Raw genomic sequence first — 27,846 nt, 5'->3', positions numbered from 1 at the left:
AGGTGGAACAGTAAGTGTGGGAACTTGCATACCTTTGATTCGTTGTCCCAAAAGGGGAGTTATACATGTTTTAATCGAAACAAAATCATTATGAAAAAACTGAACTCTGTATTTCCCCTATGTCCACGTACTTTAACCGTAAAAAAAATCATAAAATATAGACGTGTATGCCAGGCACAATATGTACAACACATCAATGTACTGGAATATCACAGTTACGAGTGTCAACTATGCCAATCTTTATTTACAGAAGTGTAGATTAAAAATGTTTGGGAATCACTCAAACACTCGTACACGATGGCCACTCATAAGCCTGACCTACACCATTTCAGAGTTTCCAAGTTTTAATTATTTTCTTTGTAAATTGGTCCCAACTATTTAGTTTTGAGTATGTATCATATTTGTGACTCTAGTAGTCACCAAATGCCAGTGACTCAGTGTATGGAAGTAAGTGTAGGGCTTTGGTTTAGGGCACTGAAGATTTCCCCATTGACCAATAGTGTTACCATAATGTCACAAAGTTATCATAAGACGATACAAGAGCGTTATACAATGTATTTTATAAATTATATTTTGAGCTTCGGGGAGGGTTAGTGTAGTGAAATGCCTGTTTTTGCATAATTGCCCCAATCTTTTTTTCACTGATGCTGCTCTTTTTTCACACTGTGCTCTGGAACTCTGCTAACAGGCACCAGTGCATGTGGTTTGACGTCTAAACCACATCGAAATAGACTCTACTCTTAATTGACATATTTAACTCATCTATAAGTTCCTAGTATATGGCACAAAGTGTACCCAGAGCCCGTACATTAAATATCACTAGTGGACTGCAGCACCCATTGTGCAACCCACTACAATGATAATTTAAACATGACTTCAGGTCTACCATTGTAGATTATCTGTGCAGTTTTAAAACTGCAAATTCAGCTTGTCAAAATAAACCCCCTTTGATTGGCCTAAACCCTCTTTTGAAATATTCACAAGTCACCCCTAAGTAGGACTTTGGGCCCATAAGCCAGGGTGCATGGCATTCAGAAGTAGGGCATGTAATACATTAATGTTAAACATGTCCGTATGGTGAAGGGAACCCCAAAAGCCATTTTCATTGTAGCAGACTTAGCTGTTCCATAGGAAAGCACTGGAATACAATATTAAAATTAATAATCTTGTCTCTGTAGGAGGCTGGCCTGGCTTGTAGTGGGTACCAAAGGTACTTACACCTTGTGCCAGGTCCAGTTATCCCTTATTAGTAGACTAGAGGTGTTTCTAGCAGCTTAGGCTGATAGAAGGTAGCTATGGCAAAGCAGCTTAGGCTGAACTAGGAGACATGCAAAGCTCCTACTATACCACTTATATCATATGCACAATATCATAAGAAAACACAATACACAGAGTTACAAAAAATAAAGTTACTTTATTTCTATGACAATATGCCGCAAGTATCTCAGTGAGTACCCTCAGTAAGAAGGTACGTAATATACACAAGTTATATGTACACAAACCCAAAACAGGCAAGTAAGAGTAAGAAAAGTAATGCAAACAGTGTAGAATTACAATAGGTTGCAATAGGCAAACATAGGTCTAGGGCAACACAAACCATATACTCCAAAAGTGGAATGCGAATCATGAATGGACCCCAGACCTATAGGAGCTTGTAGAGGGTCGCTGGGACTGTAAGAAAACAGTCAGGGTGTCCAAGATACCCCACCCCAAGACCCTGAAAAGTAGGAGTAAAGTACACCTACTACCCCAAAAGAGCACAATAGTCGTGATAGGGGGATTCTGCAAGAACAACAAACACCAGCAGTGCACTGAAAACAGATTCCTGGACCTGAGGACCTGCAAAGCAAGGGGACCAAGTCCAATAGTCGCGACAGTGTCCGGGGGGGCAGGAGCCCAGGAAACCCCGGATGAAGGTGCAAGGAAGGTGCCTCTGGATGGAAGAAGCTTGGAACTCTGCAAGAACGAAGAGGACTAGGAACTTCTCCTTTGGATGGAAGATGTCCCACATCGCGATGAAGGTTTCAGAAGTGTTCTCACGCAGAAATACTGCAAACAAGCCTTGATAGCTGCAAGGGTCGCAGTAGAGGTTTTTGGGTGCCGCTGAGGACCAGGATGTCGCCCCTTGGAGGAGGAGACAGAGGGGGAGCTCAGCAACTCAGAGAGCCCTCACAGAAGCAGGCAGCACCCGCAGAAGTACCTGAACAGGCACTTGGAAGATTTGTGAACCAGAGTCCATGCAGAGTTACAAAAGAGGGTCCCACGAAATCGGAGGCCAGCTCAGTGGGTTGAGCACTGCAGGACGGAGTGCTGGGGACCCAGGCTGGGCTGCGCACAAAGATAATCCTGGAAGAGTGCACAGAAGCCGGAGCAGCTGCAAATCACGCAGTACACAGGTTTGCAGTCTAGCATGGGGAGGCAAGGACTTACCTCCACCAAACTTGGACTGAAGGATCACTGGACTGTGGGAGTCACTTGGATAGAGTTCCTGTGTTCCAGGGACCAGGCTCGTCAGGATGAGAGGGGACCCAGAGGACCGGTGATGCAGTCTTTTGGTGCCTGCGTTAGCACGGGGGAAGAGTCCGTCGACCCACAGGAGATTTCTTCTTGGCTTCTGGTGCAGGATGAAGGCAGGCGACACCCAGAGCATGCACCACCAGGAAACAGTCGAGAAAGCCGGCAGGATGAGGCGCTACAATGTTGCTGGTAGTCATCTTGCTACTCTGTTGCGATTTTGCAGGCGTCCTGGAGCAGTCAGAGGTCGATCCTTGGTAGAAGTCGAAGAGGGAGATGCAGAGGAACTCTGGTGAGCTCTTGCATTCATTATCTGAAGAATTCCCCAAGGCAGAGACCCTAAATAGCCAGAAAAGGAGGTTTGACTACCAAGAAAGGAGGATTGGCTACCAAGAAAGGTAAGAGCCTATCAGAGGGGGTCTCTGACGTCACCTGCTGGCACTGGCCACTCAGAGCAGTCCAGTGTGCCCCCAACTCCTCTGTTTCCAAGATGGCAGAGGACTGGGACACACTGGAGGAGCTCTGGGCACCTCCCCTGGGAGGTACTAGTCAGGGGAGTGGTCACTCCCCTTTCCTTTGTCCAGTTTCGCGCCAGAGCAGGGCTGGGGGATCCCTGAACCAGTGTAGACTGGCTTATGCAGAGATGGGCAGCATCTGTGCCCATCAAAGCATTTCCAGAGGCTGGGGGAGGCTACTCCTCCCCAGCCCTTCACACATATTTCCAAAGGGAGAGGGTGTAACCCTCTCTCAGTGGAAATCCTTTGTTCTGCCTTCCTGCGCCAGGGCTGCCTGGACCCCAGGAGGGCAGAAACCTGTCTGAGGGGTTGGCAGCAGCAGCAGCTGCAGTGGAAACCCCAGAAAGGCAGTTTGGCAGTACCCGGGTTCTGTGCTAGAGACCCGGGGGATCATGGAATTGTCCCCCCAATACCAGAATGGTATTGGGGTGACAATTCCATGATATTAGACATGTTACATGGTCATGTTCGGAGTTACCATTGTGACGCTATACATAGGTAGTGCACACGTGTAATGGTGTCCCCGCACTCTCAAAGTCTGGGGAATTTGCCCTGTACGATGTGGGGGCACCTTGGATAGTGCCAGGGTGCCCACACACTAAGTAACTTGGCACCCAGCCTTCACTAGGTGAAGGTTAGACATATAGGTGACTTATAAGTTAGTTATGTGCAGTGAAAATGGCTGTGAAATAACATGGACATTATTTCACGCAGGCTGCAGTGGCAGTCCCGTGTAAGAATTGTCTGAGCTCTCTATGGGTGGCAAAAGAAATGCTGCAGCCCATAGGGATCTCCTGGAACCCCAATACCCTGGGTACCTCAGTACCATATACAAGGGAATTATATGGGTGTGCCAATGAGAATTGGTAAATTTAGTCACTAGCCTGCAGTGACAAATTTAGAAAGCAGTGAGAGCATAAACACTGAGGTTCTGGTTAGCAGAGCCTCAGTGAGACAGTTAGTCATCACACAGGGAACACATACAGGGCACACTTATGAGCAGGGTCCCAGTGACACATACACTAAAACAACATACATACATACAGTGAAATATGGGGGTAACATGCCAGGCAAGATGGTACTTTCCTACACAACCCCCTCTCCCCCAAACGAAGGACAATAAGACTAGCTATGACCTGATGAGTCTTCATTGTCTAAGTGGAAATATCTGGAGAGTCCATCTGCATTGGAGTGGGTACTCCCAGGTCTAGAGATATGGACCACATCAACAATTTAGGATTTTCACCTTTCATTTGTTTTAGCCAAAGTAGAGGTTTGTGGTCTGTCTGAACAATAAAGTGAGTGCCAAACAGGTATGGCCTCAACTTTTTCAGTGCCCAGACCACAGCAATGGCCTCCCTCTCTATGGCAGACCAACGCTTTTCTCTAGGGGTCAACCATGTGCTGATAAAAGCAACTGATTGATCCTGGCCCTCAGAATTGAGTTGTGATAGCACTGCCCCAACCTCTAATTCAGATGCATCAGTTTGAACAATGAATTTCTTGGAGTAAGATGGGCTTTTTAGGACAGGTGCAGAGCACATGGCCTGTTTGATCTCCTCAAAAGCTTTCTGACAGCCAGCTGTCCATAACACCTTCTTAGGCATTTTCTTGCTTGTGAGATCATTAAGAGGGGCTGCTATGGAGCCATAGTTCTTGATGAATCTCCTGTAATACCCTGTGAGGCCTAAAAAGGCTCTCACCTGCGTCTGAGTTGTAGGGGAAACCCAATCCATGATTGTCTGGATTTTCCCCTGTAGTGGTGCAATGTATTCCCCACCTACCAGGTGGCCCAGATAAACCACTTTCCCCTGCCCTATCTGGCACTTTGAGGCCTTGATAGTGAGGCCTGCCTTCTGCAGGGCCTCCAAAACTTTCCAAAGGTGGACCAGGTGCTCATCCCAGGTTGAGCTAAGGTCAGCAATATCATCAAGATATGCTGCACTAAAAGCCTCCAACCCTTGCAGGACTATGTTCACCAACCTCTGAAAAGTGGCAGGTGCATTTTTCAAACCAAAGGGCATTACTGTGAGTTGATAGTGCCCTCCTATAGTAGAAAATGCAGTCTTTGGTTTAGCATCTTCTGCCAATCTGATCTGCCAATACCCTGTAGTCAGATCAAAAGTGCTAAGATACTTGGCAGAAGTCAGTGTATCAATGAGCTCATCTGCCCTGGGTATAGGGTGAACATCAGTTTTTGTTACCTGATTGAGCCCTCTGTAATCTACACAAAACCTCATCTCTCTCTTTCCATCTTTGGTGTGAGGTTTTGGTACAATCACCACTGGGCTAGCCCATGGGCTTTCAGAAGGTTCAATCACTCCCAAATCCAACATTTTCTGCACCTCTTGTTTAATGCAGTCTCTGACATGGTCAGGCTGCCTATAAATTGTACTTTTGATAGGCAGGCTGTCTCCAGTGTCAATTGTGTGTTCACAACAGGATGTTGTACCTGGTACAAGTGAAAATATGTGTGAAAACTGGCTTAGGAGATTGATGCAGTTGTCTTTCTGTTCTGCAGTCAGACAATCTGCTAACACTACTCCCTCCACTAAGACATCTGCTTCAGTGGTAGAGAAGAGATCAGGGAGAGGGTCACTCTCTTCTTCCTGTCCCTCATCTGTTGCTATGAGCAGGGTGAGATCAGCCCTGTCATAGTAGGGTTTTAGCGGTTGACATGAATCACCCTAAGGGGACTCCTGCCAGTGCCCAGGTCTACCAAATAGGTAACCTCACCCTTTTTCTCAACAATTAGATGGGGTCCACTCCATTTGTCTTGGAGTGCCCTTGGGGCCACAGGCTCCATTACCCACACTTTCTGTCCTGGTTGGTACTGGATCAGAACAGCCTTCTGGTCATGCCATTGCTTTTGCAGCTCCTGGCTGGCCTGAAGGCTTTTATTGGCCTTTTTCATGTACTCTGGATCTTATTCCAAGTACATAATCCACTATGTCCTGTTTAGGAGCTTTTAAAGGTTGTTCCCAGCCCTCCTTTATAAGAGTGAGTGGACCTCTTACAGGGTGCCCAAAGAGGAGTTCAAAGGGGCTGAAGCCCACTCCTTTTTGGGGTACCTCCCTGTAAGCAAAAAGGCGGCAAGGTAACAGGACATCCCATCTCCTCCTGAGTTTTTCAGGGAGTCCCATTATCATTCCTTCGAGAGTTTTATTAAACCTCTCAACCAGACCATTTGTTTGTGGATGGTAAGGGGTGGTGAACTTGTAGGTAACACCACACTCCTTCCACATTGCTTTCAAGCATGCAGACATGAAGTTGCTACCCCCGTCTGATACTACCTCTTTATGAAAAAACCCACCCTGGAAAAGATTCCCAGGAGGGCCTTTGCCACTGCAGGAGCTGTAGTGGTCCTTAAAGGTATGGCTTCAGGATATCTTGTGGCATGGTCCACTACCACCAAGATAAATCTATTGCCTGAAGCAGTAGGAGGGTTAAGGGGGCCAACTATGTCTACCCCTACCCTTTGAAAGGGCACCCCAACCACTGGAAGTGGAATTAGAGGGGCCTTTGGAGTGCCACCAGTCTTGCCACTGGCTTGGCAGGTCACACAAGACTTGCAAAAATCTTTGGTGTCCTCTGACATATGAGGCCAGTGAAAAAAGGGGACAAGTCTTTCCCAAGTTTTCGTCTGGCCCAAATGCCCAGCCAAAGGAATGTCATGTGCTAGAGTTAGAAGAAACTCTCTGTACTGCAGGGGAATGACCAATCTCCTGGCTGCTCCAGGTTTTGGGTCCCTTGACTCTGTGTACAAGAGGTTATCTTCCCAGTATACTCTATGATTGTCACTGACATCCCCATTTTGCTGTTTGACAGCTTGCTGTCTGACACCCTCTAATGTGAGGCAGGTTTGCTGTGCCACACAAAGCTCTTCCCTGGCAGGCTCCCCTCCACCCAAAAGCTCAGCAGTGTCTGCTGCCAGCTCCTCTGGTGTAGGTTCTGCACAAGGAGGAAATTCCTCTTCCTCAGAAGGGGAATCATCTGTAGAGGGAGGGGTAGTGGGTAGGGATTTACCCTTGCTATCCCTAGCTTTAGGGAGCACTTGTTCCATTGTTCTAGGATCCAAGTTACCCTGTCCTTTTGCTTTTTGGCCTGAGCCCTGGTTAAAGCAAAAATGTGCCCAGGAATGCCCAGCATTGCTACATGGGGCTCCAACTCCACTTCTGCCCAAGCTGATGTCTCTAAATCATTCCCTAGTAGACAGTCGACAGGTAAATCTGAGGCAACCACAACTTTCTTTGGACCAGCACCCCCCCCCCCCCCCAGTTGACATTCACAACAGCCATGGGGTGGCTAAGAGTGTTGTTATGAGCGTCTGTCACTTGGTATTGCTGACCAAGTAGGTGTTGTTCAAGGTGGACCAGTTTTTCTATCACCATAGTTACACTGGCTCCTGTATCCCTGTAGGCATGAACCTCAACACCATTTATTAGGGGAAGTTGTTTGTACTTATTCATATTAAGGGGACAAGCAACTATGGTAGCAAAATCAATGCCACCATCAGAGACTAAAACAGCCTCTGTGGTCTCCCTAACAAGACCAACCCCAACTACATTGCCAATAGTGAGCCCAGCTACACCCTTGGACTGGCTATTAGTAGTAGATTTCCCACCACCACTGCTATTACTAGGGGCACTAGAATTTGCAGCAGGGGTTGTGGTGGTGGGAGCTTTGGTGTTTTTCTTTGGACAACTGGAATCAGTTGCCCAATGGCCTTTGACTTTACACAAATAACACCAAGGCTTTTTAGGTTGATTATTAGAAGAGGATTTGGACCCACCACCCCCAGAGGATTTGTGTGGGCCTGATGAAGGCTCAGAATGTTTACTTTTGTCCCCACCCTTCTCATAAGACTTACCATCCTTCTTCTTACCATCCTTGTCACCCCCTGTATGAACTTTTCTGTTCACCCTTGTTCTGACCCACTTGTCTGCCTTCTTTCCCAATTCTTGGGGAGAGGTCAGATCCGAGTCCACTAGGTATTGGTGCAACAAGTCAGACACACAGTTGTTCAGAATATGCTCTCTCAGAATACGATTATACAGCCTTTCATAGTCAGATACCTTACTGCCATGTAACCACCCTTTCAAGGCCTTCACTGAAGAGTCCACAAAATCTGTCCAGTCTTGAGAGGACTCTTTTCTGGTGTCTCTGAACTTAATCCTGTATTGTTCAGTGCAAATCCATCCAAGAGTGCATCTTTCAAAACTGTGTAGTTGTTGCCTTCACTTTCTCTAACAGTAAGGAGCTTATCCCTACCCTTTCCATTGAAAGATAGCCACAAAATAGCAGCCCAATGCCTTTGAGGGACCAACTGTACCATACAGGCCCTCTCAAGTGCAGCAAACCACTTGTTTATGTCATCCCCCTCCTTGTAAGGGGGGACTATCTTGTGCAGATTCCTGGAATCTTGCTCTCTAACAGGATTGCTATCTGGAATACTGCTGCTGCCACCATGGGGAACTAACCCCAACCTCTGTCTTTCCTTCTCTATGTCTAGGGATTCCCTATCTAAGGCCAGCTGTTGCTGTTTAAGCTTCAATCTGGTCTCTTCAACTTTTTGAGTTCCCTTTCTGACAAGTTATCCTCAGGGTGGGTGGGTTGGGAATGCTTAGACACAGATGACAAATTGGAAACTCCAGAGGGGGACCTGTCCCTAACTGTCTGGACCCTGGTAACCTGGCCTCTAGGGAAAAAGAATGCCCTACTGTTATGGGAACCTTTCTCACGGCCAGCATCACTAGGTGCCCTGCTACGGGGCAGACCCTTGTCAGAACCCTCCCCAGCTTCTTCAGGGGGATCCTCTGAATCAGACTGGGAAGCTTCTCCCTTTTCTAATCTCTCATTTGATGGGCCAGACTCGTTCTGGTCATCCACAACAAGCATATTAAAGAGAAACTCTTTTGTAGGGTTTTTTCCTATACATATACCTCTATCCACGCAGAGACCCCTTAAACTCTTGTAGTTCAAACTCTCATAGGTTGCATTAACAGTTTTGAGAGTAGAATCTACAACAGACATGATAGAAAAGCTTTAAGAATAGTGAGAAGAGAGAAAAAGTTTTAGAACTTTTGAAAGCACAGAGAAAAAAACTTTTTCTAACTTTTAGAAAACCTTTAGAAGTTTTAAGAGACTTTTCAGAACTTTGTAAAAAGTTTTAGGATAAAAAAGCAAACTTTTTGGGTTAAGTGTACATACACTGAACTGTTTGGTATATGATTCTCTTATGAAAAGTACAAAATAACAAAGTGGTAAAGCAGTTGCAAGTACTTATCCCACCGCTGCACCACCAACGTAGGAGGCTGGCCTGGCTTATAGTGGGTACCCTGTGGTACTTACACCATGTGCCAGGTCAGGTTATCCCTTATTAGTAGAATAGAGGTGTTTCTAGCAGCTTAGGCCGATAGAAGGTAGCTATGGCAAAGCAGCTTAGGCTGAACTAGGAGACATGCAAAGCTCCTACTATACCACTTATATCATATGCACAATATCATAAGAAAACACAATACACAGAGTTACTAAAAATAAAGGTACTTTATTTTTTATGACAATATGCCACAAGTATCTCAGTGAGTACCCTTAATAAGAAGGTCAGTAATATACACAAGTTATATGTACACAAACCCAAAACAGGTAAGTAAGAGTCAGAAAAGTAATGCAAACAGTGTAGAATTACTATAGGTTGCAATAGGGGAACATAGGTCTAGGGGCATCACAAACCATATACTCCAAAAGTGGAATGCGAATGGACCCCAGACCTATGGGAGCTTGTAGAGGGTCGCTGGACTGAAAGAAAACAGTCAGGGTGTCCAAGATACCCCACCCAAGACCCTGAAAAGTAGAAGTAAAGTACATCTACTACCCTAAAAGAGCACAATAGTCGTGATAGGGGGATTCTGCAAGAACAACAAACACCAGCAAGGCACTGAAGGTGGATTCCTGGACCTGAGGACCTGCAAGGTAAGGGGACCAAGTCCAAGAGTCGCGATAGTGTCCAGTGGGGGCAGGAGCCCAGAAAACCCCGGATGAAGGTGCAAGGAAGCTGCCTCCGGGTGGAAGAAGCTTGGAGTTCTGCAACAACGAAGAGGACTAGGAACTTCTCCTTTGGATGGAAGATGTCCCACGCAGAAATACCGCAAACAAGCCTTGCTAGCTGCAAGGTTCGCGGTAGAGGTTTTTGGAGGCTGCTGGGGACCAGGAAGGACCAGGATGTCGCCCCTTGGAGGAGGAGACAGAGGTGGCGCTCAGCAACTTAGGGAGCCCCCACAGAAGCAGGCAGTACCCGCAGAAGTACCCGAACAGGCACTTGGAAGATTGGTGAACTGAAGTCCACTCAGAGTTAGAAAGGAGGGTCCCACGACGTCGGAGGCCAACTCAGAGGGTGAAGCTCTGCAGGACGGAGTGCTGGGGACCCAGGCTAGGCTGTGCGTGAAGGAAATTCTGCAAGAGTGCACAAGAGCCGGAACAGCTGCAAATCATGCAGTACACAGGTTTGCAGTCTAGCGTGGGGAGGCAAGGACTTACCTTCACCAAACTTGGACTGAAGGATCACTGGACTGTGGGAGTCACTTGGATAGAGTTCCTGTGTTCCAGGGACCAGGCTCGTCAGTTCGAGAAGGGACCCAGAGGACCGGTGATGCAGTCTTTTGGTGCCTGCGTTAGCAGGGGGAAGATTCCGTCGACCCACGGGAGATTTCTTCTTGGCTTCCAGTGCAGGGTGAAGGCAGGTGACCCCCAGAGCATGCACCACCAGGAAACAGTCAAGAAAGCCGGCAGGATGAGGTGCTACAATGTTGCTGGTAGTCATCTGGCTACTTTGTTGCGGTTTTGCAGGTGTCCTGGAGCAGTCAGCGGTCGATCCTTGGTAGAAGTCGAAGAGGGAGATGCAGAGGAACTCTGGTGAGCTCTTGCATTCGTTATCTGAAGAATTTCCCAGAGGAGAGACCCTAAATAGCCAGAAAAGGAGGTTTGGCTACCAAAAAGGAGGATTGGCTACCAAGAAAGGTAAGAGCCTATCATAGCTGGTGTCTGATGTCACCCGCTGGCACTGGCCACTCAGAGCAGTCCAGTGTGCCCCCAACACCTCTGTTTCCAAGATGGCAGAGGTCTGGGACACACTGGAGGAGCACTGGGAACCTCCCCTGGGAGGTACTGGTCAGGGGATTGGTCACTCCCCTTTCCTTTGTCCAGTTTCGCGCCAGAGCAGGGCTGGGGGATCCCTAAACCGGTGTAGACTGGCTTACGCAGAGATGGGCACCATCTGTGCCCATCAAAGCATTTCCAGAGGCTGGGGGAGGCTACTCCTCCCCAGCCCTTCACACCTATTTCCAAAGGGAGAGGATGTAACACCCTCTCTCAGAGGAAATCCTTTGTTCTGCCTTCCTGGGCCAGGGCTGCCTGGACCCCAGGCGGGCAGAAACCTGTCTGAGGGGTTGGCAGCAGGAGCAGCTGCAGTGGAAGCCCGGGAAAGGCAGTTTGGCAGTACCCGGGTTCTGTGCTAGAGACCCGAGGGATCATGGAATTGTCACCCCAATACCAGAATGGTATTGGGGTGGCAATTCCATGATCTTAGACATGTTACACGGCCATGTTCGGAGTTACCATTGTGACGCCATACATAGGTAGTGACCTATGTATAGTGCACATGTGTAATGGTGTCCCCACACTCACAAAGTCCGGGGAAATTGCCCTGAACGATGTGGGGGCACCTCGGCTAGTGCTAGGGTGCCCACACATTAAGTAACTTGGCACCCAACCTTCACCAGGTGAAGGTAAGACATATAGTTGACTTTTAAGTTACTTATGTGCAGTGAAAAATGGCTGTGAAATAACGTGGACGTGCAGTGGCAGGCCTGTGTAAGAATTGTCAGAGCTCCCTATGGGTGGCAAAAGAAATGCTGCAGCCCTTAGGGATCTCCTGGAACCCCAATACCCTCGGTACCTAAGTACCATATGCAAGGGAATTATATGGGTGTACCAGTGTGCCAATGAGAATTGGTCAATTTAGTCACTAGCCTGCAGTGACAAATTTAGAAAGCAGAGAGAGCATAAACACTGAGGTTCTGGTTAGCAGAGCCTCAGTGATACAGTTAGACACCACACAGGGAACACATACAGGGCACATACTATGAGCACTGGCGTCCTGCCTGGCAGGATCCCAGTGACACAAGGTCTAAAACAACATACATACAGTGAAATATAGGGGTAACATGCCAGGCAAGATGGTACTTTCCTACACTCACGCAGGACAGTACCCCCAACCACTGCTTCTTTTGCAGCTGCCAAGGCTTGTTGGCATTCTTCCAAGAGATCTTCAGTCTTTGTGTAGCTCCAGCCCCCAGCACTCCGTCCTGTGATGCACAGCTCCTTGATTGACTCTCTTGCAGCATGGGACTCCTTTTCGTAGTGCCGCATGAGCTCCATTTGCACCTTCTGTGTCCCTGTCCTGTGGGACTCCTGTGCATGCTGCCTGGGCTTCTGTGGGCTCTCTGCAATACGGAGGGCTCCCTCTGACTCCCCGTCCTGGGTTGAGTCCTCCTGGGCTTTGCTGTTCCCTGGCAGCAAAACTTTCTGCCAACTGCGAGTTTTGCCTGTGCCAAGGCTTGTTGGTGGAATCTGGACACGCAGACCCAATTGCAATCTTCCTTTCAGCGTTGGACATCACCTGCATCCTCCAGGAACTCAACTCCAACTCTGGGGCTGCAGTGCTGACTCTTCTTCCTCCCTGTTGACCAACCCCTACTATCCTCACCTTGGTGGGTAGGGGCTCCTGCCCCCACTGGACTCTGCTGTGTCTTTTGGACTTGGTCCCATCTTTCCACAGGTCTTCCTCTTCAGGAATCAACAGTTGGTTTCTTGCAGTCATTGCTGGGTTTTGCAATTCCCTTTTCTTCTAAGTGGGTGTTCTGTGGAAAATTCTAGTAATTTACTCCTGCTTGTAGGAAAGTACCATCTTCCCTGGCATGTTACCCCCATTTTTCACATGTATGTAAGTTTGTTTTTGCCTGTCTCACTGGGATCCAGATAGCCAGGACCCCAGTACTCATAGTGTGTGGCCTAAATGTGTGTACTTGTGTAGTGACTAACTGTGTCACTGAGGCTCTGCTAACCAGAACTTCAGTGCTTATGCTCTCTCTGCCTTTACAATTGTCACTATAGGCTACTGACAATTTTCACCAATTCTAATTGGCACACTGGATCACCCTTATAATTCCCTAGTATATGGTACCTAGGTACCCAGGGTATTGGGGTTCCAGGAGATCCCAATGGGCTGCAGCATTTCTTTTGCCACCCATAGGGAGCTCAGACAAATCTTACACAGGACTGCCACTGCAGCCTGAGTGAAATAACGCACACGTTATTTCACAGCCATTTTACACTGCACTTAAGTAACTTATAAGTCACCAATATGTCTAACCTTCACTTAGTGAAGGTTAGGTTCAAAGTTACTAAGTGTGAGGGCACCCTGACGCTATCCAAGGTGCCCCCACATAGTTCAGGGAAATTCCCCCGGACTTTGTGAGTGCGGGGACACCATTACACGCATGCACTACTTATAGGACAATACCTATATGTAGCTTCACAATGGTAACTCAGAATATGGCCATGTAACATGTCTAAGATCATGGAATTATTCCCCATGCCAAATCTGGTATTGGGGTGCCAATCCCATGCATCCCCAGGGCTCCACTATGCACCCCAGATACTGCCAAACCAGCTCTCTGTGGTTCTCTCTGCAGCTACCGCTGCTGCAAACCCACAGACAGGATTCTGCCCTCCTGGGGCCTGGGCAGCCCAGTCCCAGCAAGGCAGAACAAATAATTTCCTCTGAGAGAGGGTGTTACACCCTCTTCCTTTGGAAATAGGTGTTAAGGGCTGGGGGGAGTAGCCTCCCCAGCCTCTGGAAATGCTTTGAAGGGCACAGATGGTGCCCTCCTTGCATAAGCCAGTCTACATCGGTTCAGGGAACCACCAGTCCCTGCTCTGGCGCGAATCTGGACAAAGAAAAGGGGAGTGACCACTCCCCTGTCCATCACCACCCCAGGGGTGGTGCCCAGAGCTCCTCCAGTGGGTCCCAGACCTCTGCCATCCTGAATCTAGAGGTGTGAGGGCACAATGGAGGCCTCTGAGTAGCCAGTGCCAGCAGGTGACGTCAGATACCCCTCCTGATAGGTGCTTACCTCACTAGGTGGCCAATCCTCCTCTAAAGGCTATTTAGGGTTTCTCCTGTGGGCTTTTCGTCAGATAACGACTTGCAAGAATTCACCAGAGTTCCTCTGCATCTCCCTCTTCGACTTCTGCCAAGGATCGAACACTGAATGCTCCAGGATGCCTGAAAACTGCAACAAAGTAGCAAGAAGACTACCAGTGACATTGTAGCACCTAATCCTGCCGGCGTTCTCGACTGTTTCCTGGTGATGCATGCTCTGGGGGCAGCCTGCCTTCATCCTGCACTAAAAGCCACGAAGAAATCTCCTGTGGGTCGACGGAATCTTCCCCTGCTCCAGCAGGCACCAAACTTCAGCATCACCGGTACTCTGGGACCCCTCTCATCCTGACGAGCGTGGCCCCTGGAACACAGGTGGTGGACCCAAGTGACCCAGACTGTCCAGTGGTCCAACTGTCCAAATTTGGAGGAGGTAAGTCCTTGCCTCCCCTCTCCAGGCAATAATCCAGTGCACCGTGTGAACTGTAGCTGCTAGGGCTTCTGTGCACTTTTGCAAGGAATCCTTTGTGCACAGCCTAGCCCAGGTCCCTAGCAGTGCATCCTGCATTGCTCAACTCCCTGAGTTGACCTCCGGCTATGTGGGACCCTCTTTTGCAGTGTTGAGACAACCGCTGTGTTCAGTCTTCTTGAACCCATGTTCAAGGACTTCTGGGGGTGCTGCCTTCTTGTGCATGGGCTCTCTGTGTTGCTGAGGGCCCCCTCTGTCTCCTCTCCCAAGTGGCAACATTCTGGTCCTTCCAGGACCCGGGCAGCACCCTTTTTCTTCAACTGTAACCTTTGCAGCTAGCAAGGCTTATTTGCGGTCTTTCTCCAAGGAAACAATGCTGCATCCTCCAGCACTGCATGGGACATCTTCTGCACAAAAGAGAAGTTCCTAGCACCTTTCGTTGTTGCAGATCTTCAGCTTCTTCCATCCGGAGGCAGCCATTTTGCACCTTCATCTGGGGTTTAGTGGGCTCCTGCCCCCCCTGGACACTTTAACTACTCTTGGACTTGGTCCCCTTCTCTTGCAGGTCCTCAGGTCCAGGAATCCATCTTCAGTGCTTTGCAGTCTGTTGTGGTCTTTGCAGAATCCTCTATCACAAGTTTAGTGTGTTTCTGGGGAAGTAGTATCACTTTACTCATACTTTTCAGGGTCTTGGGATGGGGTATCTTGGACACCCTTAGTGTTTTCTTACACTCCCAGCGACCCTCTACACATTCCACTAGCCTAAGGGTCCATTCATAGTTCGCATTCCACTTTCAGAGGATATGGTTTGTGTTGCCCGTAGGCGTATTGCATCCTATTGTATTCTACAGTGTTTGCACTATTTTTCTAACTATTTACTTACCTGATTTTGGTTTGTGTGTATATTTTGTGTATTTTACTTACCTCCTAAGGGAGTATATCCTCTGAGATATTTTTGGCACTTTGTCACTAAAATAAATTACCTTTATTTTTAGTAACTCTGAGTATTGAGTTTCTTATGATATAGTGCCTATATGATATAAGTGGTATAGTAGGAGCTTTGCATGTCTCCTAGGACAGCCTAAGCTGCTCTTCTATAGCTACCTCTATCAGCCTAAGCTGCTAGACCACTACTAATCTACTAATAAGGGATAACTGGACCTGGCACAAGGTGTAAGTACCATCAGGTACCCACTATAAGCCAGGTCAGCCTCCTATACTGCTTTCCTGGTTGCTGGGGGTGTTGTGATACGTACCTTTGTGCTTTCCTGGTACCCCCAGCGACCCTCTACACACTTCACTTACCTGGGTGGGGGTGACACTCTTGCATTCTATTTTTTTAGTATATGTTGTGTGCTCCCCTTAGGTCCACTATTCTCTATTGTGTTGTATAATTATTCTAATGCCTATTCTCACAACTAGTTTACATAACTGGTGTATTACCTACCTCCTAAGGGAGTATTACCTCTATAGTAATTTTGGTGTTGGGTTACCATAATAAAGTTTTCAAAAAACAACAACAGGAGGGGCGGAGTGTGGGGTATTTGGAGGATAGACTCGTGGTCCAGTGTGTGGAGCTCCCAATACTGTATAAACCAAAAAATTGCACACACGGTTCCAAAAGGCGGGAAATAGTATCTACCGGTTCTGCAAATCAGGGAAACCAAAAGGTTGTAAGCACGAGCTCTCACTCACCTTTCGGTGACATGCTTCATCATAGGGCTGTGCTCCTCGTCAAGCCGGCGCTGCAATGCCTGACGGGCCCCACACGGGGGCTCTTTGCCGGAGATCTTTTAGAATGAAATGCGTACCGGTCAAAAAGTAGAAAATGAGGATTGGAATAGGAAAGGTTAAAAATGTCTAGAGGTAAAAACTGTTGAAATCTTTAATTAAATGTTAGTACCTCTGGCAAGATTAAAAACAAAGAATAGGGATATAGGAAAATAATGTCTACACTCCCCATAAAATGCAAAAATGCTATTTATAGCTACCGCCTCTCATACTAGGGAGTGGTATAAATGGAATGAGGTAAACACAGGATCCCCTGTGTTACTCTACATCACTGGTCAACATGTTTCTCGCTATGCGATTCGGCCGGACCTCAAAAACGTACCTAATCCTTCAAATACTTGGGCTGCCCATACTAGGGAAAGCAGAACCTAAAAGGTAGAAAGAAACAGACATCACAAAAAGAAGAGAGAAATATGGACAGAAGTGACATAAACTCAATGTCATGACAAAAATACCATATCCACTCGTGAGAAAACCCAAAGGTGCCGTGTTATCAACATACAATGGTTACAAAGAGGAAGCACAGATTGGTGTCACTTCCTTGATGCTTACCCTCCAAAAACTAAATGCGGGCCTCATCGGGGGACAAACATCGTGTTGGAAAAATCCTCTGTGGTCTATATATGCATAGAAAAAACACACAGACTTCAAATCGCGTGTTAAATAAACAAATAGTTAGATAATCATCACATTATATGTAAGTGGACCTAGGTACACATAAAAAATTAACAAATCTAATCAGGGATCCTCTGCTGGAATCTACCAACCACGCATAGCAGGGCCAGGGAGAGTAAAGGTTATAAAAATAAATGTGTGTTGCAAAAACATTAATAAAAGTTTTGAAGACCAACAAACAACAGGTGGTGTCTATCGGAGAGTATATGCACAAGCACCAGGGTATAACATCTACTGAATTACCGTAGGGTATGATATAGAGTGGAGTATGCATAAAGAAGTATAACTGTCAATAAATAAATAACTTAGGCCCACATACTGAGAGGCTAGCGGTATGGCAAGAAGACGGTTAAGTCCAGGTAAAGAAGAAGGTGGGACTCACATAGTCCATATAAAAGAAACAAGGACGGCTAAATGATGCCGGCAGCAGTCGGTGGTAAATAAAAATTGGTGGGAAATGAAGCGCGTCGATTGACGTGTCTCTTAACCACCCCAAGAATCTCCCTGACGCTAACCGTAGCGTCCCTATCCCAGCCCACGAAGGACTGGGTGCTGGATCTAAAGTGTCTCCGGTGCGGAATCGCGTCTCGGAACACGTTAAAGAAAACAACCAAGAGCTTGCTCACTTCAGTGAAAGTGGGCAAGAAGGATTGCAAAAACGCCCGTTCCCAGTGCACTTACTATTCTCTGGTCGTGGTTCCAACTGCAGACCTACGCTCGTCGTAGTACCCCGGAACTGGGGAAAGCAATCAACCTGGAGCCTTTTAGAGACGAAGGAAAACAGTAAAAATAGAAGAAGGAATAGCGAGGACACATAAGATGTGGCAAAATTATGTCGGCCATCTTAAGAGAGAAAATAAGTAACCTATTCTCTGATAGTAGGGAGGGGTGTCAAACTCGAAAATAAACATAGGGCACAAAATAGCACCAAAAACCAGCACAAGATGAAAAATATGCAAGTTGGTACGTTAAGTCAGGTAAGGTAAGACTAAATAGGTAAAATAGATCAGGGTATTGGGAAAGCGATCTGTCACTATTGAAAAAATATATCTGTCACTATTGAAAATAATTTTTTAGAGAGTAGAGATAAGCCTGCAATAATACATAATAATCATCAGTGGATAAAGTTAATCCATTGAATGTCATCATTGAGTCCAAGTATGTGTGTCTGTAATCTGAACACCCACCGTTGTTCTTTCTCAAAGAGTCTAGTGGTGCAAACTCTATTATCTCTGATAGTCTCTAACACGATCCATTTCATGTCATCAGGAGTGTGTCATTTTTCGATATAATGATTAGTCAATTTCGTAGAAGATCTCTTGCATCTGATAGTGCTGCGGTGCTAATTAATCCGGATTTTAACCATTCTGGTTGTCATGCCTATATATCTGAGATCACAGGGGCAAGTGATCATATAGATGCAATCCTTAGTGCGACAGTTGGTATGGGATCTCAGTTGCCAGGTTTTGGGTTCGCCTAGATCGACCTCTTGCATACAATTAGTCAAGGTACAGACATTGCAACCACCACAAGGGTAGTGTCCTTTGACTCTCAACCATTGACTAGGGCCCACGTCATCTATATGTCGGGACGTCGTCGGTCTAGTGTGGACTAGCAGGTCTCTAATGTTGTGGGTTCTTTTAAATGCAAAGAGAGGGTACTCTAGTGTTTCGCCAGCACTAGTCAGAATTGGCCAGAGTCTGCGTACAACCCCTTTAATCCGGTTGCTCAGGGGAGTGAACGTGGTCACGCAAGTAAGTCTAGATTGATGTAAGCGGGTATTGTTGGTCAGTAATGTTTCTCTAGGGATGTTACTGGCTCGCTTCTTAGCTCGTCTAACATTCTTTGGTGGATAGTTGCGTTCGCAAAGTTTCTGGCACAACGTGTCCGATTGGGTATGGAAGTGACTAGTGTCAGAACAATTACGCTGTATCCTCAGTTTATACCATAATAAAGTACCTTTAGTTTTGTAACATTGAGTGTATTCTTTCATGTGTTTGAGCTCTGTGTGACTACAGTGGTATTGCATGAGCTTTGCATGTCTCCTAGATAAGCCTTGGCTGCTCATCCACATCTACCTCTAAAGAGCCTGGATTCTAGACACTGCCTACACTACACTAATAGGGGATACCTAGTATAAGGTGTAAGTACCTTAGGTACCGACCACACACCAGGCCAGCTTCCTACAATCATAACCCCATATTTTTTAATACAACAATCCAATATTGATGCTCACATCAACACACTCATGCATAATATATGTGGCCCTACCAGATGTTTCACATAGAATGTCTATGGTCCTCTTAGTAAAATAAGCAGAGGGTCGGTTCTCAATAGGGCTCAATGATTGGAAGTGAACATACCCTTTCCCAAGAAATCCACTCAATGGGTAATGACTGCAGATGACTTCAGCAATATGGTTTCACTAGTGCCTATCACACAAGTTCTAGAGGTGTGGCAATACTTATTAATGCACATTTGCCCTTTCTGATTGGGCGGGTAGAATCTGTTATGATGGGAGGCTATATGTGGATAGCAGGTTTGATCCAGGGATCCCCACTGGTACTGTGTTCAGTGTATGCACCACCTCGGCTTAGTCAGGAATTTCTTGCCCAGCTGAGCACAGCTTTACTCCACCATTCTCAGGGGCTTACAATAATTGAAGGTGACTTAGATAGAGCGGGACCCACACTGAAAGTCTTTCTTTGGTTAAGCCAGAGAGATGACAAATATAGGCATATTTTCCAAATTGAGGTCATAACAGGTGTCCTCTTGAGGACACTACAGGCCATGGCTGATACATTTGCACACTACTGTGGACCTCTGTATGCTGACTCCTGACCCACACTGACAGACAGCCTACATGATGACTAAACATTAGCCATCCACTCTCCACGATTCACACAGAACCAACGTAGTTCATTGGATGAGCCTGTAACACAGACAAAATTGCACATGCCATCTCTCAACTCGACTAGTAAATCTCCAGGCCCTAATGGCCTCCCAATAGTGATCTTTAAATGACAAGCAGACATATTGGCCCAACATTTTACAACCATTCTGAAGGCTGATAAGCCGGCACATCTTTGCGCCTCATATATAATGATTTCACTGATAGTGAGGCCAAGAAATTGGCCAAAATTCTTGCAACCTGATTTGTCACCATGATAATCGACCTGGTGCATAAAGATGAAAGTGGCTTCAGTCACCTCACTCAACCAGACACAATAACTCAACTATGATGACACCCCCACGTTCAGGTGCCCTGAGCCACACAGTAAGCAAAAGCTTCTTTTTATAAAATCACTCCCAAAAGTTTGGACTGATGCTGCCGTTTTTTCAAATCAGAGAGTGCACTGAGCCTTCCCATCCAGGCCTCAGTGCTAGTACTCTGACCTTTAAAACACACATGGTTAGTTGGCTAATACCCAATTGACATAACTTATCCATAGGATCCTAGTATATGACACCAGGGGTACCTATGACCTGTAATTTAATGTGTCCCTCAGGGCCTAAAGCTCTTATTGTGCCATCATGATTTTGAAAAAGTAAAATGCAAGAGTTGTGAATCTCCTCTTGGCAGGAAAGACAAACTGGACCTGAGGCCAGAAGGTGAGTTTCAAAGGTGAAGCCTCCTCTGAAGGGCAGAGAGTGTACTGTCACAGTGGCCGTGTCGTCAGGATCTGCATGAAGCTCTTTAAAAGCTCACCTTCAGGCAGCTCCTACTCAGTATGCATTATTAACACTGAGAATTAGAATGGCCGAGCGAGGGGAAGGATTTGGGAAGGTAACAGTGGGGAAGGCGATCTGAAAGAAAATAGTGTGCAAAATAAACATAAACTGTTATAAGGCAAAGCCTTGCATTTTCTGTGGCTCTTGTTGCTGTCTGATAGCTTGAGTAATGTCCATGTTGCATATTGTTAGACCAGAATATGATAATAGCTCATTGTCAGGTTAAAGTCTCACAAAATCATTCTATTCATTGCAGACTTATTAAGTGTTCATTCACACTATTCATTCAACCAAAACTGAGTGTCGAGAACCTTACTCGCAATCGCGCACACTTATGAAACACCAGAATCCTTCTTGTTGAAAAAACTAAATGAGCCCCGAGCCCGAGTCTCCTCTCAGGCATACTGTAAATACACTCCATAATTAAAGTAGCACCGTAATCAAGGTTTCAACGTAAAATCAAGCAAGGTTCAGAACATAAGAGTGACCTAATATTTCAATTATTATAACTGGTACATGGTTGATAGGTTACCAATAGACGCACTTCTCGTCATTAAAAGAAACAAGGAAACACAAGAGTTCATTTGGCGGTCTGCCGCTCAGAGCACAGCCACTCTATGCTTATTTGGGAGCTCCCCAGTTGGGGAGAAAATTGCTACTCGAGTCGGCCAGGACAATGGGAGCTGACAGGAAATGAGCACACTCCAGCGCAACACTTGGGACCTCACCAGGCCGCCAGGGGACTGCTGGATGCTGTGGAAAGGATCGAAAGTCCTGCACCAGCAAGAGCATCTGAATAGTGAGCGGCTTCCACAGGATGAGGCCACTCTTTATGGAACATTGCTGCACCCAAGATGACCGCCTCCAGGGCAGCTGGGAATTATAGTGCCCACCAGAATTACACTGGAAACAAAGAAAAATAAGGAACTTGAAACATAAGGGGCATCATATTGACAACCTACCTGGCCTACTTTAATGCCTATGTCTAGAGCAGCGCAACCACCACAGTGCAGATCTATGACATGCTGTTTACCTTAGGGGGCAACATCAAAATGTTGGTAGTATTTGGCATACTGGAAAGGGGTGCACAGGCACCTCTGCTTGATTCGGTCAGGCCCTAGAACACACACTGCCATGGCACTGGTGTGTACACAAACGTCAGGAGCTGCCCTTTTGATCTAGTAGACAAGTTGGCAGTGAGGACAGAGAAAGGAAAATAGTTGCCAAACTGTTTTATCTGTGGACATGTAGCCACCTGGTAGCCACACGTCTAGGATGGCCACCTGGGGGTTACACCTTGAGATTGCTAGTTGCCACACATTGCAGGAAGTTGTCTTCAGGTGGGAGGGACAAATGTAACTGATTGGCTAATGAGCAAAGGCTCTCTCAAGGGCCATAAATATGAGATCTCTGGCACCCAGACTTCAGATCACATCTGGACTGGAAAGAGGACCAAAGAAGGACTGGCTTGCTGTTCCATGGACCTGGCAAAGAGAGGCTGCACCACCAACTGGCCTGCACCTGTGGATCCTTGGGCTAGCAATTCATGAACTGTGCCAGCATAAGTAAAAGCCACACACTAAAGAAGTGACTCCAAGAGTCAGTTGGCTGACTTTCTGTTCTCAGCTGAAGAAGCCTACCTTGGCTAGTCAGTAGCCACGATTGCTTGATTGCCACTGACCACTGATGTGACACTCAAACATTGCACCTGAGTCCACTGGACCTGCGAAAGTCATCATTGTGTAGTTGGTTGCCCAAGAAGAACATTAACCTCCACCAAAGGGAGCCACAGGTTTTGTTGTGATCGGAAACCAGTAGGCCAGTGGCAACTGGACTTTTGATGGATCCCACCAGGACTTTGAGGGACATCGCCTCCATGTGGCCAAAGCTGCCCTACCAGAACTGTGGACCGAGAAGTAGCTCCAGCAAGCCACCCGTCAACTGCACAGCATCCTCAGAATCCAGTATCCCTTGCATCATGACCACTTCATTGATGTCTATGGCGATTCACCCATAGAGCCTGGAATTGTACTGTAGACTGCTTTTGGTGGCAAGGTAACTGCTTTTTAACTCCTCACCGGCCCGCTTGACTTGCTCCCTGCCGAAATGGGTCGCACAAAGTGGGTCGGAGTACCCAAACATAAGTTTAAAAAAGAGTTCAAAGTTTCAAAGTTACAGGTAACCACTGCACATTCAAGTGCTTGTTTGCATTTCTAGTGAAAAGCTGTGAATAACTGTTTATTTCAATATTTATATCTCCAGAAACCCCTGGTGGATTTAGTTCATTTTGCTGTCTAGAAAATATATTTAAAAAAGAGCTATTTTTATAAATTGGTGCCAGATTTTTTGTGTTTTGTGACTTTCTTACTTCATAGCTTTGGTACTTCTAAATGCTTTACACTTGCTTCCTTGTTTGAGCCTGATTGCTCAAAGCCACAGCTACCCAGGGTTGAGCTGAGGTTTTAACAAAATGAGCTTGACTGGACCAAAGGCAATATTGTGAATTTATTACATGGGGAGGTTGTACAACCACACCATGTAATATACCACTTTCACTTTGATTCCTTTTGGTGGGATCCAGAACTTGTGTTTTGCAGTACCTAACAATGAAAAAATCAGGAACCATTGAAAATCCACCAAGTACACACCTAAGAAACAGTTGTTAAAAGTTCTTGTTCTTTAAGGCACTGTAGTTTACACACTTTCAGAAATGTTTGCAAAGTTTTCAAAAGTTTGGTAAACATTTGTTGACGTCACAAAAAGTTTGGAAAATATGGAGATCAACTCGGCTACTCTGTCCACATCAAAAACTATGAGCTCAGGGTGCTCTGCAATAACAGCTTGGGCCTTTCTGCATTGATGGATGACCTGGAAAATGCCTTCAGGGCTTGTAAAGAAGCCTGGCAAGTCCAAACACTACTCAAGAGTGGGATAACCCCTGACAGTGGGGACAAGGATGATGACCGGGAGATCATCGAGGAAGTAGACCAAGGGGTCAATGACACCCTGGTCTCTACTGTCCATTCAAGGTACCCCTCCACATCTGGTACCAAGAGGAGCTTAACTTCAGAGAAGGGGCCCAAAAACATTGAGGCCCAGATAAGTCTCTTAGACCTTTAGGAGAGGAAACTGGCCATGGAGGGGATAAGGCTGTCCCTAGAAGAAAGAAGGGTCCAGCCAGACATCAAGGCCAGGTAATTGCAAAGGATGCCTATGATGTCAGATTGCCCCAAAGCAAAGTTCCTAAATATATAGAGAAGGATGCTATTGATGAGTGGCCAGCATCTTATAAGCGTGCTCTAAGAATAAAAAAGGTGGATGCCCAACTTGTGGGAACTAGTTCCATTGTTGATGAGGACAGGCTCTTAACACTAGAGGATGAAGTAGTAGATTTCTATCCACATATGAGGGAGGTAATTATTGAGCTTTTTTGGACTCACCCCTGAAGAATACAGAAATTCAGGAACCCATACAACGGGACAACACAAACATAGTGAACTTTTTGGATGCTTCAGTAAAGTCAGTGGAAGGGTGGGTAAAGGGTAACAGAGTGAACACCTATGAAGGGCTCTACAATTTAATGAACACAAACTCACTAACTTCTTCAGATAAGTTACACCAGCATCTGGTGTATTCTAAGCATGTGGTGGATTCTAAATCCTAGAGAGTTGGCTATGATGGCTGATAAATGGGTGTGTACAAAGTTGCCAAAGAAGTCCAATGGAAGTGATCCTAACAAAGATGGATAGGTCCCCCACAGGGGGGCATGTCCTCCCAAAAGCATGTCTAAGGAAGGGGAGTACGAGGAACATCCGAGTCCAAGGGGAGAGGGTACCAGGTAAAGCATTAAATGTCTGGGGTGTGTTATAAATGTCAATAGTCAGGAGACAAGAGTGGAGATGTTGTGTGCAGCATCCCAAGTGCATTGCCAGTTTAGGGATGAATGGTGGAAGTTGTCTCTGTGAATTCCAGAGGGTACATATAGGTCACCCGAGTTTCAGTGAGTGGTCAGGAAATTGAACCCTTGGCTTACTGGCTGTGAGGGATACAAGTGCCAGCATCACCAAGGTTATGAAGAAGCAGGTTTCCCCAGACCAATTAATTCCAAATGAGGTGCATCAAGTAGTCAACTCTGACAATACAACAAGGTCACATGCCATGGCTATGTAGTCTTTGCGTGCAGGAAGTGGGGTTACTGGTCTTAAGAAAGTGAGAAAGTATCTGTGTCGCCTGCCATGCCAATGGAGTGTGTGCTGATAATTGGCCTTGAAACGTCTGCCTGGGCAGGTGTGGAGACAAGGACTCATATAGCAATGCTGGCCTACCCTTAGTTGGTCTGATTGTCAACTAGAGCACAAGTAGCCTTGAAGGGAAGTCAGCGGACCCTGGAGACTAGTACAATGGCCCAGGGCCCTCGGAGAAAAAGGAAGTGCTAGATTGCTGGACTGTCAGAACTCTGAGGGGAAGGGCCTCTGTGCCTGCAGAGGAGGATGATCCCCTGACTGACTTGCCAGAGTTGTCAGAACTGCAAGGTGTAGGAGGTCCCTCCAAAGGGGGCTTGGGACAGAGACAAAAAAGTTGCCCCACTCTTGAAGACCTGAGACAACTAGCTCAAAGACAAACACAAGAGGGATGAGGGCGGCACCCACAGGGTGTACTGGGAAGAAGGAATCTTGTATAGTGAGGAAAGAGCACACAGACCAGGGGCAACCAGAAGAACTGTGGAACTCCAACAACACAGAGAATTCCTTCTGATCCTGACTTATGATATCCCCCTAGCAGGACATCTAGGGCAGACCAAAACCTGAGAAAGATTGGTGAGCCATTTTTATAGGATTCAGATGTCTGAGAAATTGACGGTGTTCTGTCGCTTCTGTGTCACATGTCAAGCCAGTGGCAAGACGGGGCAAACACAAGGGTCTCCTGATACCACTATCTGCGGTGGTGGGCACCCCCTATGATGGTAGGGATTTACATTGTTGGTCCCCTAGATCCACAAACAGCATCTGGAAACAGGTTCCTCCTGGTGGCATTAGAGCATGTCACTAGGTATCCAGAGGTTACTTCACTTAGGACAGTTGCTGCCCCTGGACTAGCTAGGGCCTCCCTTGGAATCTTTACCTAGATTGGGTTCCCTGAGGAGGCCATTTCAGATAGTGGAAGTAACTTAATATCAACATATCTTAAAACAATGTAGGATAAGTGTGGTGTGACCTTTAACTTCACCACCACCCTCTCATCCCCAAGGAAATGGTCTGGTTGAAATATTTCAACAGTATAATGAAAGACATGATTATGGGCTTACCTGAGAAATGTAGAAGGAGATCGGATATTCTTCTACCATGCCTGTTCTTTGCCTACAGAGGGTTCTTTAGAAGGGAGTGGGTTTCAGCTCCCTTCAAGTCCTTTTTGGACACCCTGTGAGAGCTCTACTAAGTTTAGTGAGAGAAAGGGGGGAGGGCCCTATGTCTAGCTAAACAGCACACAGTGATTTATGTGCTTGGCCTTTGTTCCAGGATAGCCGAGTACATGAAGAAGGCAAACAAAAAATTGGAGGCCAGCCTGGAGCTTGTCAAGCACTGGTATAAACAGACGTCCTCACCAGTAGATTACTAACCATTACAGTTGGTGTGGGTTTTAAAGCCTGTTGCACCTATAGCCTGCCAGGATGGATGGACAGGGCACTATCCTATTTTGGAGAAGAAATGGTTGAACTTAGATACCCCAAGAAACCCCCATAGGGTTATTCATGTCAACAGGCTGAATCTTCACCTTGACAGAGCAGACTATGTTCATGGTAATAGATGGAGTGAATGGAGAGGAAAGTGAGCCTCTTTCTGACTTGCTGTCAAGTAATGCCAAAGATGGCTCCGTGGAGGGAGTAGTTATTTCTTCCACACTAACAGACCAACAGCAAAAAGATGTGTTACAACAGTGTGATGAGCTGTTTTCATTGACCCCAGGCCGGACAACAGGGTGGGTCCATGATGTGTCTTGCCTGTTAAGAACACAATTTACATGTTGTTGAATCAGGTCAAGGCTAGCATCAAAGCTGAGATCACTAAGATCCTAGAGTTTGTGGTGATAGAGCCATATAGAAGTCCTTGGGTCAGGCCAGAGGTGTTGGTGCCCATACCAAATCCCAAAGGAGGAAACCTGAGATAAGGGGCTATGTGAACTACAAAGGCCTACATACAGCCACTCAGACTGGTGCCCACCCCATTACCAGGGCTGATGACTTCATAGACAAGTTGGGGGCTGCCAAGTACCTAAGCACATTTGACCTGAATTCAGGCTACTGGCAGATATCCCTGACACAAGGAGCCAAGGAGAGACACCTGAACCCCACTTTCAATTCAACATAATACCCTTTGGGTTGAAATTGCACCTGCCACCTTCCAAAGGTTGGTTAAAAGAATCCTTTCAAGTTTGGAAGATTTCAGGGCAGCATATCTAGATGATATTGCTGTATTCTGTTCCACCCGGGAAGAGCAGGGTTCCACCTAAAGGAAGTGCTCAGGCTATGCAACAACCAGGACTGACTATCAAGGCAAGCAAATGCCAGATAAAGAAAGGTTCAGCAGTGTACTCGGAAAATGTACAGCCACTGCAACTCACAATTCAACAATTCTGGCCAAGGAGGCTTCTAGGATACAAACCCACGTCAGAGCCTTTCTAGGCCAGACTCAGTACCATAGAAGGTCTTATAAAGATGATGGTACCATTTGTGGCACCACTGACAGAACTTAGTTCTAAGAAGCAACCCAGGAAAGTTATCTGAACTAAGAGGTGTCAAAAGGCCTTTGACACTCTAAAGGAAGTTTTTTACTAAGCACCTGTCCTAAGCACACCTGATTTCAGTAAAGAGTTTATTGTACAGATAGATGCTTCTGAATATGGAGTAGGGGCAATATTGGCCCAAGTATATGAAG

The 27,846-nt window shown here is 46.5% G+C and overlaps 1 protein-coding gene across 1 annotated transcript in view; it reads left to right on the top strand.

The window, feature by feature from the left end:
• The window catches only part of LOC138299766 (granzyme B-like), a 140,484-nt gene that overhangs the window by 5,881 nt on the left and 106,757 nt on the right, over positions 1 to 27,846 (top strand). The window lies entirely within an intron of this gene.

This window comes from Pleurodeles waltl, chromosome 6, assembly GCF_031143425.1.
Source record: "Pleurodeles waltl isolate 20211129_DDA chromosome 6, aPleWal1.hap1.20221129, whole genome shotgun sequence".
Taxonomy (NCBI): Eukaryota; Metazoa; Chordata; class Amphibia; order Caudata; family Salamandridae; genus Pleurodeles; species Pleurodeles waltl.
The sequence above is the reverse complement of the archived record's forward strand: the minus strand, read 5'-3'. Positions and strand labels throughout refer to the sequence as shown.